The sequence below is a fragment of the Larus michahellis genome, chromosome 6 (genome assembly GCF_964199755.1).
Source record: "Larus michahellis chromosome 6, bLarMic1.1, whole genome shotgun sequence".
In the NCBI taxonomy this organism is placed as follows: Eukaryota; Metazoa; Chordata; class Aves; order Charadriiformes; family Laridae; genus Larus; species Larus michahellis.
The window spans coordinates 36,752,209-36,767,970 of NC_133901.1; the positions used below are offsets into that span (position 1 = coordinate 36,752,209).

A 15,762-nucleotide genomic window follows, 5' to 3' on the forward strand; every position below is an offset into this window, starting at 1 on the left:
TTGGGGGAAGACAGATGGAGGAGGAGGAGGTTTGGAGCTCAGAACCTTTGCAGCCTCGGTGAAGTCTCTTCCCGTGACAAATGTGAAGTTTGGAAATAACAGTAAATGGGAATCTTGTTTCTTTTCCTCTTCCTTTGAGCCAGGGGGAGGTGTGCGGCTCTTGTCTCGGGGTGACCTGAGGCAGGACTAAATATTTCTCCAAAAGCCTGATTTCTGGCAGAGTCCTGCCCAAAGGCTTCTGCCCTTGCTTCTGGTTTCCTCTAACATCTCCGTAGCAGGACTTGTCCCATGACGTCCTAGGAATAAAGCAGGTAGGAAGGGACCACAGAATATCATCTGGATCAAGCTGCCACCAAAGCAGAGAGAATTTTCCTGTCAGATCCGGTTGCTCATGGCTTGATCCAGCCACCTGTTGAATATCTCCACAGCTGGAGTTTTCCATGTCATACCATCAGGGAGGGCTTCTGCACCTTGGCAGAAACGGGCCAAGAATTTATGGATCTGACGGGAATTTAGGCTTTAAAGACGTGGAGTGAAAGATGGTTGCTGGTGCTAGGAGGACAAAGTCAGGGCATTATATTTGCAACAGGGGATTCATAGGGCATTTCACCTCTTCCAGCAGAGGAAAACCTCTCCCTCTTGCACCCGGGTGCCAGGGCAGAGCCCATTTTTCCCCAGAGCATTCCTCGGGGTGTGGATGAGGTCAAGTGTGCAGCGGCGTGTGAGAAATCAAGAGGTCTTTGGTAATTGAGAGGTACAAACGATTGTGTTACCACGATTTATTCAATATGCTGACTGCTGGTGCCCTGCCGGTCTGGGCTTTGATCTTTCCCTGTCCGTCTGCTGCGAGGATGAGGTTTCTTCATTAGGTTCCTGTGATGTACGAGCCGGGAGCTCGAGTCTCATCCTTGCACCAAGTCATCTGAAACCTCCCTTTGAGAATGACAGTGGGTCAGAGTCATTTCTTCTCCTCTCTAAAGCACAAACGGCGCAGAAATGAGTTGGTAAAAGCTGTATGAGCGGTTCCTCGCTTTCGCCTTTCGGCTCAGGCCTTGGGAAGCTGATGGGTGGCCATCTTGCTTTGCTGCCGCCCCTCCCGGCAACCTGTCCGCAAAGCCAGAGGAATGTCAGAGGGACAGAAAGAGACCGGTCTCCTCTCCCCTTCCCATAGATTTCCCTCTGGTTTTGCTATTTACAGCACCTGGCACAGAGGACTCCCTTCTCCATGCACAGAGATGGAAAAGTGGGTTTCTGTGCCTGTTCTCTTAAGCCCCAATGTTTCCATACCCGGAGCAGCCATGCTGTACCTCCTTCTCCTGGTCGCTTCTGCTCAAAAAGCCGATATTGCAAATCTTAAGCCTTCCACATTTCCGATCGTAACCTGCGTCAAGCCCGGGGAGCCGGGAGGGCAAAAGGTCCGGGGCTGGTTTGGAAAATTAAGGCTGGCCGGGGAAAGGGAACCGCAGGCAGGTGATCTGGACAAAAAGATAAATAAAAGAAGAGGTGGCTGAACCCCAGAGCCTGCCTCTCACGTGTCATGCTGCTTTGCACGTCAGCTGTGGTTTTCCTGGGAGGGGTTCCCAGGCGAGTCTAATTGTTCGGGGTACCGCAGGCACGAAGCTTCCCCCCTGCGCACCCGCTCGGCCTGCAGAGCTGCGCTTTTCTGGAGGAGGGCGGCCTCGTCTAATTACCAGGCATCGCGTGCCAGTTTCCAGTTTCTACCCATGATCTTTAACCAAGGGCAACCCATCAGAGGTCATGAGCCACAAACTTGGCTCAGCCAGTATCCTGGAGGCACTTCTGGTCTTCCGCTGGGGAGGTGGCGTTTCCTTGTCAGCAAGGGATGGGGTCCCACCACCCTGACGGGACGTGCGAGCGGTGAATTTCCTCTGTGTGTGCTGGCATGGCTCTGGAGGAAGAGATGCCCTCTTGCTTTGAGAGCTTTGCTGGGCCACAGGTTGTCCCTGTTGCTTGTCCAGAAGTACTGGAAGCTGGAGGTGATGGGGTGTGGAGATGTGCCTCCAGAAGCTGAAGTCCCCTGAGCCAGGGGACGCCTTGGATGCAGCTGGGGCTGGGGAGAGCCAGTCATGGTAGGGGATGACAGCGTCCCCAGGTCACCCCTGTACTCCAGGCAGCTCAAGGCAGGGGGAGCCGTGGTGACATGGGTAGCAAAATCTGTCTCAAAGACCAGGCAGCCCAAGCCGAAGGTCCTACAGCTGATGAATAAGCAGGGGCCGGAGCTTGGGGCTGGAGAACAGGCCAGCAGGAGTGCCTGGTGCGGCTTTGCTTCGTCTGGCTCTGTGCAGAATTGGCAGCTAATGAGGGTTTTTCTCTTTTTAATTTTGAGATAAATGGGTGTATCGATTTGCAGTTGTCCTAGCTAATGGAGCAGCAACAGAAAGGCTATTTAAACCTCACCGCTATTGTGCGGCACTGGGAAAGTCAAAAGAAGAGTGCGCATAAATAAATGGAACATGAAGTAAACTGACCTTTAAAAACAATACTGCCTCTAAACACCCGTCCTGGCGTTTTACGCAGTTGGCTTGATTTGAGAATGGAAATTTATTTGGGCACAGGCTGCAGATGCGATTCCTCTGTAGCTTGGGGATGGGGTAGAGTTTAGCCATGGGCTCCTCCACGTTGCCGCAGCTCCGAATACCCAGACCGGGGACCGCTGGTGTGTCGGGCTGGTGCCACCGGTCCTCTGCGCTCGCCGCATCTCCACGCCATCCCCAGCTCCTGCCTGGAATAGTGGAGCGAGGGACAGTGTGTCGGGAGAGGGACATCGTTCCGGTGCAGTCGTCCGTCCCGTCTGGGCAACAGCCCCCCGCGATTTGCTCATGGAAAGGCACCGGGGCGGCGCGGACGCCTTCGAGCCTGTAAAGGAAAAGGAGGGAATCCTGCTAGAATTGGCAACTTAATTCACCAAGCTGGCCTCGACAGAGCTCATTAAGTTCTCGTGTATTCATTTCAGGCTAATGGCTGTCATGCTGGCTGCTGTTGGATTTGCTGTAATAGACTTTTATGGCTCTCCAGTTTGCTGGGACGCGTGTGCCTGTCTCTGTGCCCCGTGGTGCTGCTGTAGTACATTAGCTAGCCGCTCATGTGCTTGCTACTCTGACCTTCAGGCTTTGTTCTCCTCTCGGGCGCGTCCCTTGCACTTCACCTCTCGCAGGCGCTCTCTGTCACCCTCCTCATCCTCACCCAGACCCAGTGTACCGCGTTTCTGAGAGTCTTGCGGCTGGGCTTTTAAATGGGGGAAGATACATGGCTGAGCCCGTGGCGGGCTGGTCTGGTGATGCCTTGGTTTCCGATGTGTCCAATCTGCTTTATCTAATCTATTTTTTCCATTCGACTGGATCTGTAGGAAAAGCTCCTTCTTGTCGGATTGTCACGGTTGGACAGGTTTAGGTGAAGCGAGTGAAGCGGAGCCAAACCCCCACGTTGGTTTTGTGGTACCTGGTGTGGTGTTGGGAATCGGGGTGGGCTGTTCCTACAGGTACCTGCTAGGTTTTTCTGTCCCAGCTTCCAAGCATGAGACCTTCTGGGGCACACAGACCTCCATTTGCCTTTGGAGAGAACATCCTTGAAGCTGATGTTTAAAAAGCATGGCTCTGCAAACCTCTCTTCTGCATCTGCTACTTCCATGCGCTACGCTGTCTAGAGGACCGCGTCTTGGGTCCTGCAGAGATTCCTCAAATGTCGAGGCCGTTGTGTGGTGCAGTATGCCATTCTAGTACCTTGTCATGAAGAGCTGTTTTCCCCCCGTAGCCTCCCAACACCCTGAGCCCGCTGATTGAGTTCAAACCATCCATGGCCTTCTCTTGGCCCTGGAGCATCATCAGTCTTCATGTGTTGGCAGAAAGATCTCACTTAATCGTCGGTTTCTTTGCTGAATGAGGTTTCCAGTGGGGTTTTCTCTCCTTATGGTGTTCTCCCCACCTCACTCCTCCAGTTACAGTTAACACACTGGGTGATTTATAAAGAAATACGTATTATTGGGTTACATCATCCAGTAAAAAGCTGTCCTCAGCCCGGCTCTGGGCCAGAGACTGCCGTTTGGCACCCCAGCCGCTCACGAGATGACAGTTGCACCACAAAAACTGATCTGTAAGGTGACGGAAGATATTAACTCTAACGGGGCTCTGTTTTTCGAGAGGCACCCACTGCATCCATAACCGCAGCCATGCCCGTCAGGAACGTGCTTGTCTCGTCCTGAGTTCAAGCAAGCCCCCCAGTAAGAGGCAGGGCTGTGGGAAAGCAGTTAAATGTAAAGGAAAGTTTCTGGGCAGCACACAGTGTCGGCTGGGCAACCACAGTCCAGCTCGCGGGTGTCGCGTCGCCTGAACTCAGCCCTGATTTACCAATTTATTTTAATTGGGAGACAGGCGGGCGCTTGCCACCAACAGCAGCCCCTTCTGCTCGGGGAGCAGCCGCTGGGATTGAGCCTTCACAAGCTGCTGGTCACCGTTTCCAGTCCTGAGTATGGTGGTGTAGTTGAAACAGTGGCTTTCATGATGTTTTCTTTTTTTTTTTTTTTTTTTTTAATTGTGCAGAAAGGTGTTTGGCAGGGAGGGGGAGAGAAAGGAGGGGACCGTCACTGCCCTGTCCCATTACACAGCTTGGAACCAGACCGTGCTGGACGGCGAGCAGGGGCAGGGGAGGATCAGAGAAAGCCCCAAAAGCCCTAGCTGTAATTAAAATTATTATTTTGCTTTAATGGTAATAATGTCGGTAATTACATCAGTTTCCCTGCCATCCTGCCCGGGCATCTTCAGGGGCTCATATAATTCTATTGCAATGGCTCGGAGGCCTGATGCCGTGCATACGAAGCAGCTGCCATGAGCATGAGCTGCCACTTCAGCCCCACCAGCCATTCCCTTGCATGCTCACGGACACCTTTCCGGGTTTAGTTTGGGTTGTTTTGGTTTTTTTTTCTCCTCCTCCCTCCTTCTTTTAAATAAAGAGCCTTTAAATTGAAGGAGATGATAACAGAGCTGATAAGAAAGATGTTTCTGCCACGTTGCAAAATGGCCTGTAATCATCGTTGGCTGCTTTCCTTCCTCATTTCTTTTTTTTTTTCTTCTTTTTCTTTTTTTTTTCCCCCCTCTTCTCACTGTTTTCTTTCTCTCCCTGCCCTTACGCTTCTGTGTGGGTTTTAGAACTGAACAAATAATTTACGATGAATACCTTACCCACTAAATCCAGCCTTCCCCCTCCTTCCGCCACCTTTGCGCAGGCAAAAACCCGCGAGCCCATTGAGCTCCCCCGCAGCCCTCCGGATGCAGTTTTATTTATTTATTTGGGGTGTTTTGATTTTAGAAACTTCCCGGGAAGGCAACTGACGAATTGGCAAATTGCTCAGGCTGTGCTCTTTAAGTGCTGTTGGCCAGAAGCAAGTCTGATCCCTGTCCTGGGTAGGCAAGCATCTCCATCTCCAACCCGGCATCCCATCGGCACGGCCGGTGCCGGGGACTGAGGGTGCTGTCTCACCCCTGGTGCCCGTTGGAGAAGTGGGAGGTGAGGCTTTGACCAGTGAGAGGGTCTGGGTCGCGCAGGTATGCGGCGATAACCCGTGGCAGTTGACACGTTTACCAAACTGCCCAAGCATCCTCTTTTTTTTTTTTTTTTTTAAATTGTGCTTCTTGTCGCTGGGTTTCAAAGCCAGCCTCCCTCAGCCCCGCGGGAATAGGCGGCTGACAAAATGACCGGTTAGATCTCCATGCTCTCTCTCTCTTTGGCTTCACGGAGCTGGTCACCATGCCTTTGTTTTGATGGTTCTCCTTTCCAGGTAATTTTTTATTTATTTATTTATTTGGGCAACCTTTAGTTACTTTCCAACTTTGTCCAGTGAACTCGCAGAAGCAGAGCCATGTTGTGAAGGGTGCGTCTGAAGTGCAGGTGTACCGGCCGTCTATTAAAGCGCCGTCTTTTAGCTGGATGAGATGATCCCTTTGAGTGGGTGTCAGCTGCTCTGTAATCACTATGTAGAATGTAATATCCCTCAAAGAACCCGTGCCTTCTCCCCTCCTCTCTCAACCCCGGCCTGCGTCATCCGCCAAGATGGGGCTATTTCTACGTTGCTGGGGAAGATTGAATGTTAAAACGTATCCTTACATGTAGAAAACTGCCAAGTCAAGATTTTGCCAGCGGGGCTGTGGGACGCCCTTTTCCATCAGTCGCCGAGAGGCGGTGAGGGACCATCTCCTCCTGCCCGGCACCGGCACGGGAGAGCGGAAAGGAGGGGAGCTGAGGAAGCAGCAAACAGAGGGGGACGGAGGGACGTGAATAACGTGTGAGTCGTGGGGCTGAGCTGGCTCTGGCGGGGGGAGGCCATGTGCCTTGGCACGCGGGGTGCATTTGCCTCTGGGGCCAGTTTGTAAATATTCATAAAGATCCCCGCTTTCCGCATGCAAGCAAAATGTAAGCGGGCTGTTAAGTGCAGGGAAGTTCGGGCACTGTCTTGGGCATTCGTCCTGGCTTTGGTATGCTGGCAGTTCCTTCCGGTGAGAGCTTGGAAGTGTTCCAGGTGGCGGCTGCCATCTTCTCACTGCTCTTTTCTGCCAGCACTGAAGAAAGGTGCTTAAAACAGGCTGCAGCACATTGAGTAAAACAGCATTTGGGCTAAAGGGTTTGCACAGCTAACAATCACAAAAGGTTAGAGTTGGAAGGGACCTTAAAGCCCACCCAGTGCCACCCCCTGCCCTGGGCAGGGACACCTCCCACCAGACCAGGCTGCTCCAAGCCCCGTCCAACCTGTCCTTGAACCCCTCCAGGGATGAGGCAACCACAGCTTCTCGGGGCAACCTGGGCCAGGGGCTCACCACCCTCACAGCAAACAATTTCTGCCTCGGATCTCATCTAAATCTCCCCTCTTCCAGTGTAAAACCGTTTCCCCTCATCCCATAGCTCCCCTCCCTGATCCAGAGTCCCTCCCCAGCTTTCATGTAGGCATCTCATCAGAGATGTCTCTGGGATTTATGTAGAAAATTTTCTTTTCAAGGGGTGAGGTGCTTATTAGAGAGTTGCGTTTCATCTGTATAATAAGACAAGGAGGATTTGAGCAGTGTGGCTTGGGTAGAGGGGCTTGCACGGGTCTGGGAGGCTTGTGGAGGTCTCTTTCTTTGCATGGAGAAAGCCATTGCATGATGAAGCAGGTGCTCAGACCTGGCAGCATCCTTCCCTCTGAAGGTCATCTGTGTGCAAGTCTTCTGTCATTGTTGCCAGTGCGTACACCGTGACGCCAGATGGAGAACGTCAAAGGGTCTTGAGCGACGTCCTGATGTCCCAGGGAGAAAGAAAGTCCCCGCCTCTAGCAGTCCTGTCACTTGTCTGGCTTCACTGGTCAATAGGAGACCCTGGTCCTTTAAAACACGTGCCTGAGGAGTGAAATGAGAGATGCAACAGAAACTACTGGGGCGGAAAACTCCAAATGGCGTGGAAGTAATGTGTAAAGTGTCCTGGAGATATAACAGTCATTTCCACCAGGCAAAACTTGGGCTCTTTCTGGAAGGATACTGCAGCAAGGAGCGGGGGGGGACAACCTGAAAATTAGAAATAGTCGTGCTGTTCTGACCAGCGTAATGCTGGGGTAGGCGAAGGGGACACAGCAAAACAGAAAGGGGAGAAAACGGCAGATTTAGAGCTGAAAGGAAAGCTAGGGTGGGCCAGTGGGCAATTCGGTGCCTCTGTGGAGGAGCTGTTGTGCCGGGAAAACAAGGCTCCCAGAGCCAAAGAAATAGTCTTGGGGCAGAGGAAGAGAAAGCGTCCAGACACGTTCTCCAAGCGAGGACCATCCAGACAAAGAGGGGAGAGGTAACGTAGACAAGAGCAGGAATCGTTATTCTGGGAAGAAATGGGGACAAGGAAAAACACTCTCAGTTGCTGAGCTCCTGCCGAGACGCGGGCTCGTTCTCAGGTGCTCTGTTGGAGTTTCTTCAGGTGAATGCTGAGCCCTAGCCTCTGCCCAGCCCTCACTGATGTGCAAAGCCCTGAGCTTATTGCGTGCGCCCGTCCCAGACCCATCCCGAGGTCAGGACGGTGTCTGAGCTCAGGATGGCGGAGACCGAGTGACAACGGCTCCTTGGGACCCCCTCGCTGTCAGCGAATGAGCGGGTTGCTGGGCACCCTTCCTGCAGAGCAGAGGCGGTGGCTGACGGTCCTGCCGAGCATCTCTTACCGCAGCAGCGATTCGGGCTTGGGCTGGAAAGGCCGCTCTTCTCCAGGGGCCTGGAAGCGCCGGCACGGGGCGTCGGAGCCCGGCCCCGTCAGTGTAATTACACTTACGCATCTGGGCAGCAGATGGCTTCAAGGTCTCTTCCTTGTCCCCTGCAGGAGGAAGGGCTCTCTGCTGCCAGAAACGGGTGGAGGAGCTAATGAATGTGACCTGCTGGCAATTAGTCTTGTTTTATCTCTCTTTCCTCCGGTTACGATACTCTCCCAGAAGCCTGGGACGTGTAACTTACTATCTCACGCCCGCCAGCAAAAGCCGCATCCCCTCCCTCCGTGTCCCAGTTACGTGGACCTCTCTCTCCCTACATCATTTTAACTCTCCCTACATCGTCTTTTGAGCCTGCAGCATGGGCAGCCTGCAGGTGCCAACCGCTTGGCGCAAGGCAGCGGAAGAACCTTCCCTGGAAGCGCGTTATTTTCTCTTACCCACATGCACGTGCGATTTGTTGGTTTGGGGCTCCTTTTCCAATGGCGCCGCCTAAATGAAGGCACGATTAAGGTGATGCAGAAGCGCGCCGTGGTGGGGGATGCTGCCCCAGCTGCTGCCGTTTGAGGGTACGGGCTTTTTTCCCCCCCTTGGAATATTTGAGCTCAGCGGCGGAGCCGCGAGGCGGGCAGGTGTCGGCATCCTCCCTCGGTGCAGAAGGTGAAGGCAGAGCTGGCAGAAGCAGCTTGCCAGAGCGCTTCCTAATAAAAAAAAAAAATGCTGGTTTTAGTTAAGCTTGGAAATATGTAGGAAAAATGTTGCCGTTTTGACAGCGAGGCTGGGCAGAAATAGCGCTTCAAAAGAACAATAAAAATCGGTCTTGCAAAAATTCATTCCAATTTCTTTTTCAGAATTGCGTTTTGTATTTTATTAGTTTGTAATGTGTCAAAGGCAGTCGTGTATAATAAGCTTTCTACTGCTGGTCATACTTTGTGATAAAATAATAGGCTAAATCAGCCTCTCTGTTTTTTAAATATTTATGCGTGAACTGAACTGTTTGTATCGGTTTTCAAACTATTTTTATTACAAATGGGAGATGTTTGATCGAGGAAGAAGTTTCAATCAGTATTAGGCAGCCAGTGCTTAATTTTGACCATTAATTGCTGTTGAAACTTTGAGTGGGGTTGATTTATTTTGGCAGTGTGAATGATGAAGAAAAGCGGAAAAACCAAATAGAGGGTTCAAGGCAATTTTGTTTCAAGAAAAAAAAAAAAAAGTTTTTAATTTTCAGGGTTTGTTTTGTGGGAGATTTGAAAAAGTGGGTTTTTTTTCCCCCCAGAATGAGGATGCAAACCCCGTGTGGGTGGCTGGGTGCAGACGGGTGATATTGTGCGGGAGGGCTTGGCCCAGGGCAGCGCGATGCTGAGCTGCCGGCCATCTCCGGAGGATCACCGCCGTACCACCAGCAGCCCCGCCCCCTTCTGAGCCACAGAAGTGAGCAAATGTGCGGTAAATGAGCTCAGCAAATACGTTTTTGCGGTTTTCTTGCCTCCCCGCTGCCCCTCTCCTGCCTCCTGCTGCGTCTCCTGCCGCTCTGCCTTGCTCTCCAAATGTCAGGTTTGGCTCTTTCTTGTTTTCAGCATGAGCAGCTCGCGAGGTGGTTTTGTGCACACGCGAGCTTGGATGTGCATGCAGAGGGTCTCGGCAAGTAGCTGTGCGAGCCACTTCTGTGTCCCGATGCAGTACGCCTCCTCCAGATAAGTAACGGAAGTGTGAACAGGTCCATGGGTGGTGGTTGCCGCTCTGTGTCGCGGAGACCTTCGCCCACCCCTGGGTTTAGGGACGGGAGGTGTTTGTCCCTCTTTTGCCGAGGACCCAGCTTGTTCGTTACGGTGCAGGGGTCCCCCTGGGGCCGCCCGCCTGTCTTCTCTGAGCTCAGGCGATGGTTATACCGACAGCCCCTCTGGTTTTCACGCCTGCCTTGGGTTTCCATCATGTTGGTCTGTCACTTCCAGCTGGGCTTGGCCCGCAATTGTAAATCAAGCTTGAAAGGGTAATGGGAGGGAAGGGAGAAGAGGAGATGTTAAATAGAGTCGGCCACCTCCTGCCCAGCCTGTGTGTGATGAGTCTCTGTTGCTCATACGTGTTTGGGAGGCAACTTTTGTTTAGACAACCTGGGGTCTGACTATTTGTGCAAGGGTGACCACCAGCATTACCTTCATACTCGTATTTAAGGAGGAAAAAAAGACGTTTGTAACCCATAGGCTGGTGTGCTCATCCAAGGCTTTTTTTTTTTTTTTTTTAGCACTTCTAAGTTCATTACCAAGAGTGGAAGATCGTAGAGTCATAGAATAGTTTGGATTGAAAGGGACCTTTAAAGGTCATCTAGTCCAACCCCTCTGGCAATGAGGAGGAACATCTTCAGCTAGATCAGGGTGCTCAGAGTCCTGTCCAACCTGGCCTGGAATGTTTGTAGGGATGGGACATCCACCACCTCTCTGGGCAACAGGGCCCAGGGTCTCATCACCCTTACAGTGAAAATTTTTTCCTGATACCTAGTCTAAATCTACCCTCCTTTAGTTTGAAACCATTGCCCCTCGTCCTATCACAACAGGCCCTACTATCAAGCTTGTCTCCATCCTTGCTGGAGCCCCTTTAGGGACTGGAAGGGGCTCTGAGGTCTCCCCAGAGCCTTCTCTTCTCCAGGCTGAACCCCCCCAGCTCTCTCAGCCTGTCCTCACATCAGAGGGGCTCCAGCCCTCCCAGCATCTCCAGGGCCTCCTCTGGACCTGCTCCAACGGGTCTATGTCCTTCTGATGTTGGGGGCTCCAGAGCCAGACACAGTACTCCAGGTGGGGTCTCACCAGGACAGGGAGTAGAGGGGCAGAATCACCTCCTTCGACATAAATAATTTCCACTAATTAGTAAATCTTTCTTTAGAGGTAAGTTGGGAACGGAGCCCTCTGAGCTTTGGAGAAAGAGGGACCTCCCTCTGCTTCATACCACAGCCAGACCTTGATGAGCAACCTGAACGGGGAACCGTTTCTGCTGCGCGTGTGATTTGGAGGACCCCAAACCTACTACGGGTCAGGAACTACTGAGCCAGCACTTGGGGAAAAAATCACTTCATTAAACGTGCTGGAAACACAGGGCCAGATGTGCGTGTGCAGATTTCCCAGCCTCCCGGGAGAAAAGGCTGCCCTCTCCGAGATGTGCTTGCCCGCTCCTCGCCTTGGAGGGAGGCTGAGAGGGTTAAAGCATAAAGCTGTTCCGCTGCGGTGGTTAGCTGATGGCCCGTGAAGAGTCGTAGGGGTTTTCAGCTGGTCGGTGAAACAGCAGGACAGGTGGGTGTTTTGTTTTCCTATGTAGAACTTGGGCGTTTGGGGGAGGAAATTTTGCAAAGAGGCTGTTTCGCCTGGTATGACCCCCCGGCCCAGGACTAGGGCACTGCAGTTCGCCCCCGTCCTCGCAGTCAGTGGGGGACGTGGGTGTGGGGGCTAAAGGCCAGGTATCACGCGCGTGGGGATGTCTCTGCCCCGTGGGACATAGCTGCAGCCTTGCTTCTGACCACGTCTACCTTGCCTGCAAACCCCTGCTGAGGGCTGCGTGAGCTTCAGGGGATGGGCTGGGAGAAAGTTGGAAGCCTGCGTCCTCCTAACGTGGGTGGGCCAGCCCGGCATCCCACCACATATCGCAGGGGAACCTTCTCTGGAAGGTTTTGTCTTGATGATCTCATTTCTGAGGGCCTTGAACACCAGACCTAGCCCTTTCCACAGGGCAAATGGTACTTTTTCAGCAAGGTTGTGCCTCCAGAGTATGTGCTTCATCACTGGTCTCTCGTTATCATTTAACTAGTGTCTTGTTGCGTGCTTGCATGTCATCTTTGATCTGCTGAGAAGATGGCAGGAGGAGGTCAGCTCTTCTCTGGAAGGCAGCAGACCTGCTTTTCACTTTCAGTTGTACAAAACAGCAAATCCTTCACTGCGTTATTTTCTTATTGTGAGCACCTGTGAAAAGGAGAGCCCAAATGGCTGCATTGTGCCCACCTGTCTCTGCAGGACAGATGGGGGTGTTTGGTGGCCCAAGCAGCAGCAATGGTGCTTTCTGCTTGCACCTAATGTGCACCTCAAAGGAGCCTGATCTCCTTGAGTCCGATGCTTTTGGCCTCAGGAGCTCAAGAGGGAAGCGGAGGCTGGAAGAAGAGCGAGAAGGAGTGCGATCCCCAGCAGGAGGGTGCCTGGCAAGGAGAGGAGAAGCCAGCCTAGAGGAGACCTTCAGGAAAGGTGGGAGCAGGACAGGAGAGCCAAGCCTCATGCCAGCAGAAAGTCACGTCCCTTCTGCACGTTCGAGCTTGAGGCCAGGCTGTGGCAGGCTTGCCTTTTTTTTTTGGGGGGGTGGGGTTTGGTTAAAAAGCCCCATTGGAGCGTTATGGAATCAGAATGTGAAGGGTAATTGAGCCAAAAGCCATTCTATTCCCGCAGCCTGCGCTCTCAGATGCCAGCCTGGGAATCCTGCTGGAAACGCGAGAGGTGGGGGGAGCACCCCCTCAGCTGGGTCCCCCCCGGTGCCCCGTGCTTGCAGTCGGGGGTAGGAGATGGTCACTATAGGGGTGACGCAGAGGAGGAGCCGGACTAGCGACAGGTGAAGGTTTTGTGTGAAATGAGCACAGAAAGGTAAACAGGCTCCCGAGCTGTGGTCTCTGTTCTCGCAGGCATCGGGAACGCTCTCCCAATGGGTCCCTGCAGCTTGGGCAGCATCTCCCTGAAGTCCGTCTGTGGTCACCTCTTCCCACCCCACCCCTTCCCCGGGTAGGACGTCAGAGTGGAGCCCCACCAAGCAGCCCCATGTCCCCTCCCCGTGACACCCCTTGTGCCACCGTGCCACCCACAGGTGGAGAAACGCTCCAGAGCGTTCACTGGCACAGCCAAATGGGTGGTATTTTTGAATAATTGGAAGGACTAGACTAATAAAAGAAAAAAAATGAGGAACATGGCTAGTTGGGATGAATGTAATCTTAGAATGCAACCATGAGGTGTTATTCGCTGCTCCAGTCCCTTGCCTCTCTAACGGAGGGAGTGCGTGGAAGGGGATGAGGACTGGGTGAGCTGCCGATGTGACCTCAAGGAAGGGATTAGCAGAAGACCCCTCCATTTCGGACCTCCAGTGCAGCGATGGCGTGAAGTGCGCGGCCCGATTGTGCGCCTTGTCATGTGTTATTGATTGCTGAACAGGCGCAGTTAAGTGCCTCTCATTAATATTTGTTTTGGTCTTTTCCTTGCATTCCGATGAGTGGAGGAGATGCTTCTTATCTCTCTCCTGCAGGTTTTCTTTCTAGAGGATTCCTCTGGCTGGTGACAAACCTGGGCTTTGCAGCCACTCGTCCCGCTTTCGGGAGGAGGGATGAGTTAGTAGCTGACACGAAATCTTGGGTACTCTGCAGAAAGAAGGCGAGGAACCAAAATTAACACAAAATTAAGAGGCAAAAATGTTCTGCTTGTATTGTGCAGATGAAATATGGATTTTCAGGCTCGGCTGGGTTTGCAAATGTCTTAAAAGGGTCTCTTTGGGCACATAGGTCATGCTGGCTAAATTTTTAAACCTACAAGCAAGGATGAATGGTGTGAGCTGTGGAGCAGGTAGCCAGAGACTGCTTCTCAGTCAGTGTTTTTCTAGCTGGTTTTGAGGTTTCAAATTAAGAGCAGATGCTGTGGCCAGTGGATGTATTGTTCGTACCTTCTGGGCTGTCGTGGTGACATAGGTGCTTCAGCTTCTCCATCACTTAGAAGATGGTCTTCTCTTCATTTCCTCTTATCTCGCTGTTCTCCTGGAGATGAGGCCTGGCTTATGCGTTTCTGTGACTGTTGGCCATCTCCCACGTACTGTTTTTGACGAGAGCCTGCATCTCAGCGTCGTGCTGTGGTGGTCCACTCGGGCATCATGCCCGTTTGTATCAGACATTGCTTTTGAGGCAGTCTGCCGTGGCTATACGTGTTGAGAAGCTGCCTGCAAAGGTTTCTTTGACTGCACTTTGACTGCTTGCTTTGATTCCCTCAACAAGAACCTTCTTTAAAGCAAGGCACGGAGGAGGCTGTCCCACCTGCTGTGTCACGTGCCGTTTGGTGTCCTAGGTCTGGAGTGGGTCCTTGCTTCTTTCCTCTATCCCTAACCTTGGTGTGCGGTGGATGACTCTTCTCTTTGCTTTCTGCACCCCTTGTCCTAGGCAGCGGGGGGCTCTAGGCGGCCATGCAGCTCGGAACTGTTGGGTTATGGCCAGTCTCTCTCATCAACTAAGTGATGAAAGGGGCTTCTGAAACTTGGCTGTAGCTTAAATAGGGCAAAGCACTATTTCTTTCTGTCTTGTATAATAATGCCGTGTTTGTTAGGCTTGACTTAACCGCAACTGGCCCACCCAAAGCTATTGAAATGATTTTGAGCAGCAGTTTCTGTCTATTCAGGTTGTGCTCCCCGGCACTTGAGTGCAGCTCCTGAAATGAAAGATTTCTGGTGTGCCCAAAAGCAGCGGAGAGAGCTGTTTTAATGTGGTTGCTTCTCTGGCTTTTCAATGGAGAGCTGGGTTTGGGTCTGCTGTGAAGTGATATTAGAGTCCATGGAGCATGAGAAATGGCATTTGTTTGTGGGTTACAAATGAAGACCTGTCAAAAACCTTTTTAAGCAGAGACAGAAGTTTTCTTTTTCATGATACATTTAACTTAAAGGCTTTGCCTCCCAAGGAGGCTTGGCTCTTCTTTTTCTCCCTTTCTATGAGTTCGGAAAAATATGGTTGGCAAAAGTTGCTCATCTCCTTTTCCTCTGTCTCCCTAACCATTTGGTGGGAAGTTTGGATCCTTTGGGGGAGCTCTTGCTTCTGGAAAACAGTGGGGCCAGGAATGAAAGGGGTGATGAGCACTGGGAGAGAGGGGGAATGGGACCGGGTGCTTGAAGTAGGTGCTTTACCAGCTTCTTGTGGGAAAAGGGTGCAGGTTATTTCCATTGATTTGGTGTCAAGAGATGTTTTTCAAAGGGTAAGTGTGTTTTTAGGATTTCTGTCCTTTTTTTCTGAGAAGGAGGATGTCGTTCCTGGACACGGGAGTTTGCTCAAAGAGTGTCACATCAGTTCTTCATCAACGTGTCTCGTGTTGCAGGCCCGTTCCTAGGTGTGCTGCGCAGGTGGCACGCGAAACGTGGTATTGCTCATTGCTGTCCGCTGCGACTGAACCTTTTATTTAGTGCAGACTCTTCTGGACAGACGTGGGGAAGCTGCTTTCAGGCACCATACCCCAACTTGTGTGCTCCTGGCCATGCCCGTGGCTTCCTTTTGAGCAGCTGAAACATCTGCCTGGCTGTGGGTTTAGAAACACAACACGACTGGGCACATACAGTATAAAAAGGGGTAGTCAGAGTTGATGGGATTGGTTTTTAGCTTACTGCCCCCCGCCCCCAGTCTCAGCTCAAGAGTTGCCTTAAAGCATTCGTGGGTAAGGTAAGACGTTGTCACAACCGGTGTTTTCATACAAGCTCAGGAACGTGAACGCTCCCCTCTGCATATGCAGATCAAATCCCACGGGGAGGATAAGGGATGCCAGGACGTGGGCTGGTGGGTTTCA

At 52.1% G+C, this 15,762-nt stretch overlaps 1 protein-coding gene across 1 annotated transcript in view; it reads left to right on the plus strand.

The window, feature by feature from the left end:
* Positions 1–15,762, plus strand: part of CDH23 (cadherin related 23) — a 213,113-nt gene that overhangs the window by 53,190 nt on the left and 144,161 nt on the right. The gene's annotated exons all lie outside the window — the stretch shown is intronic.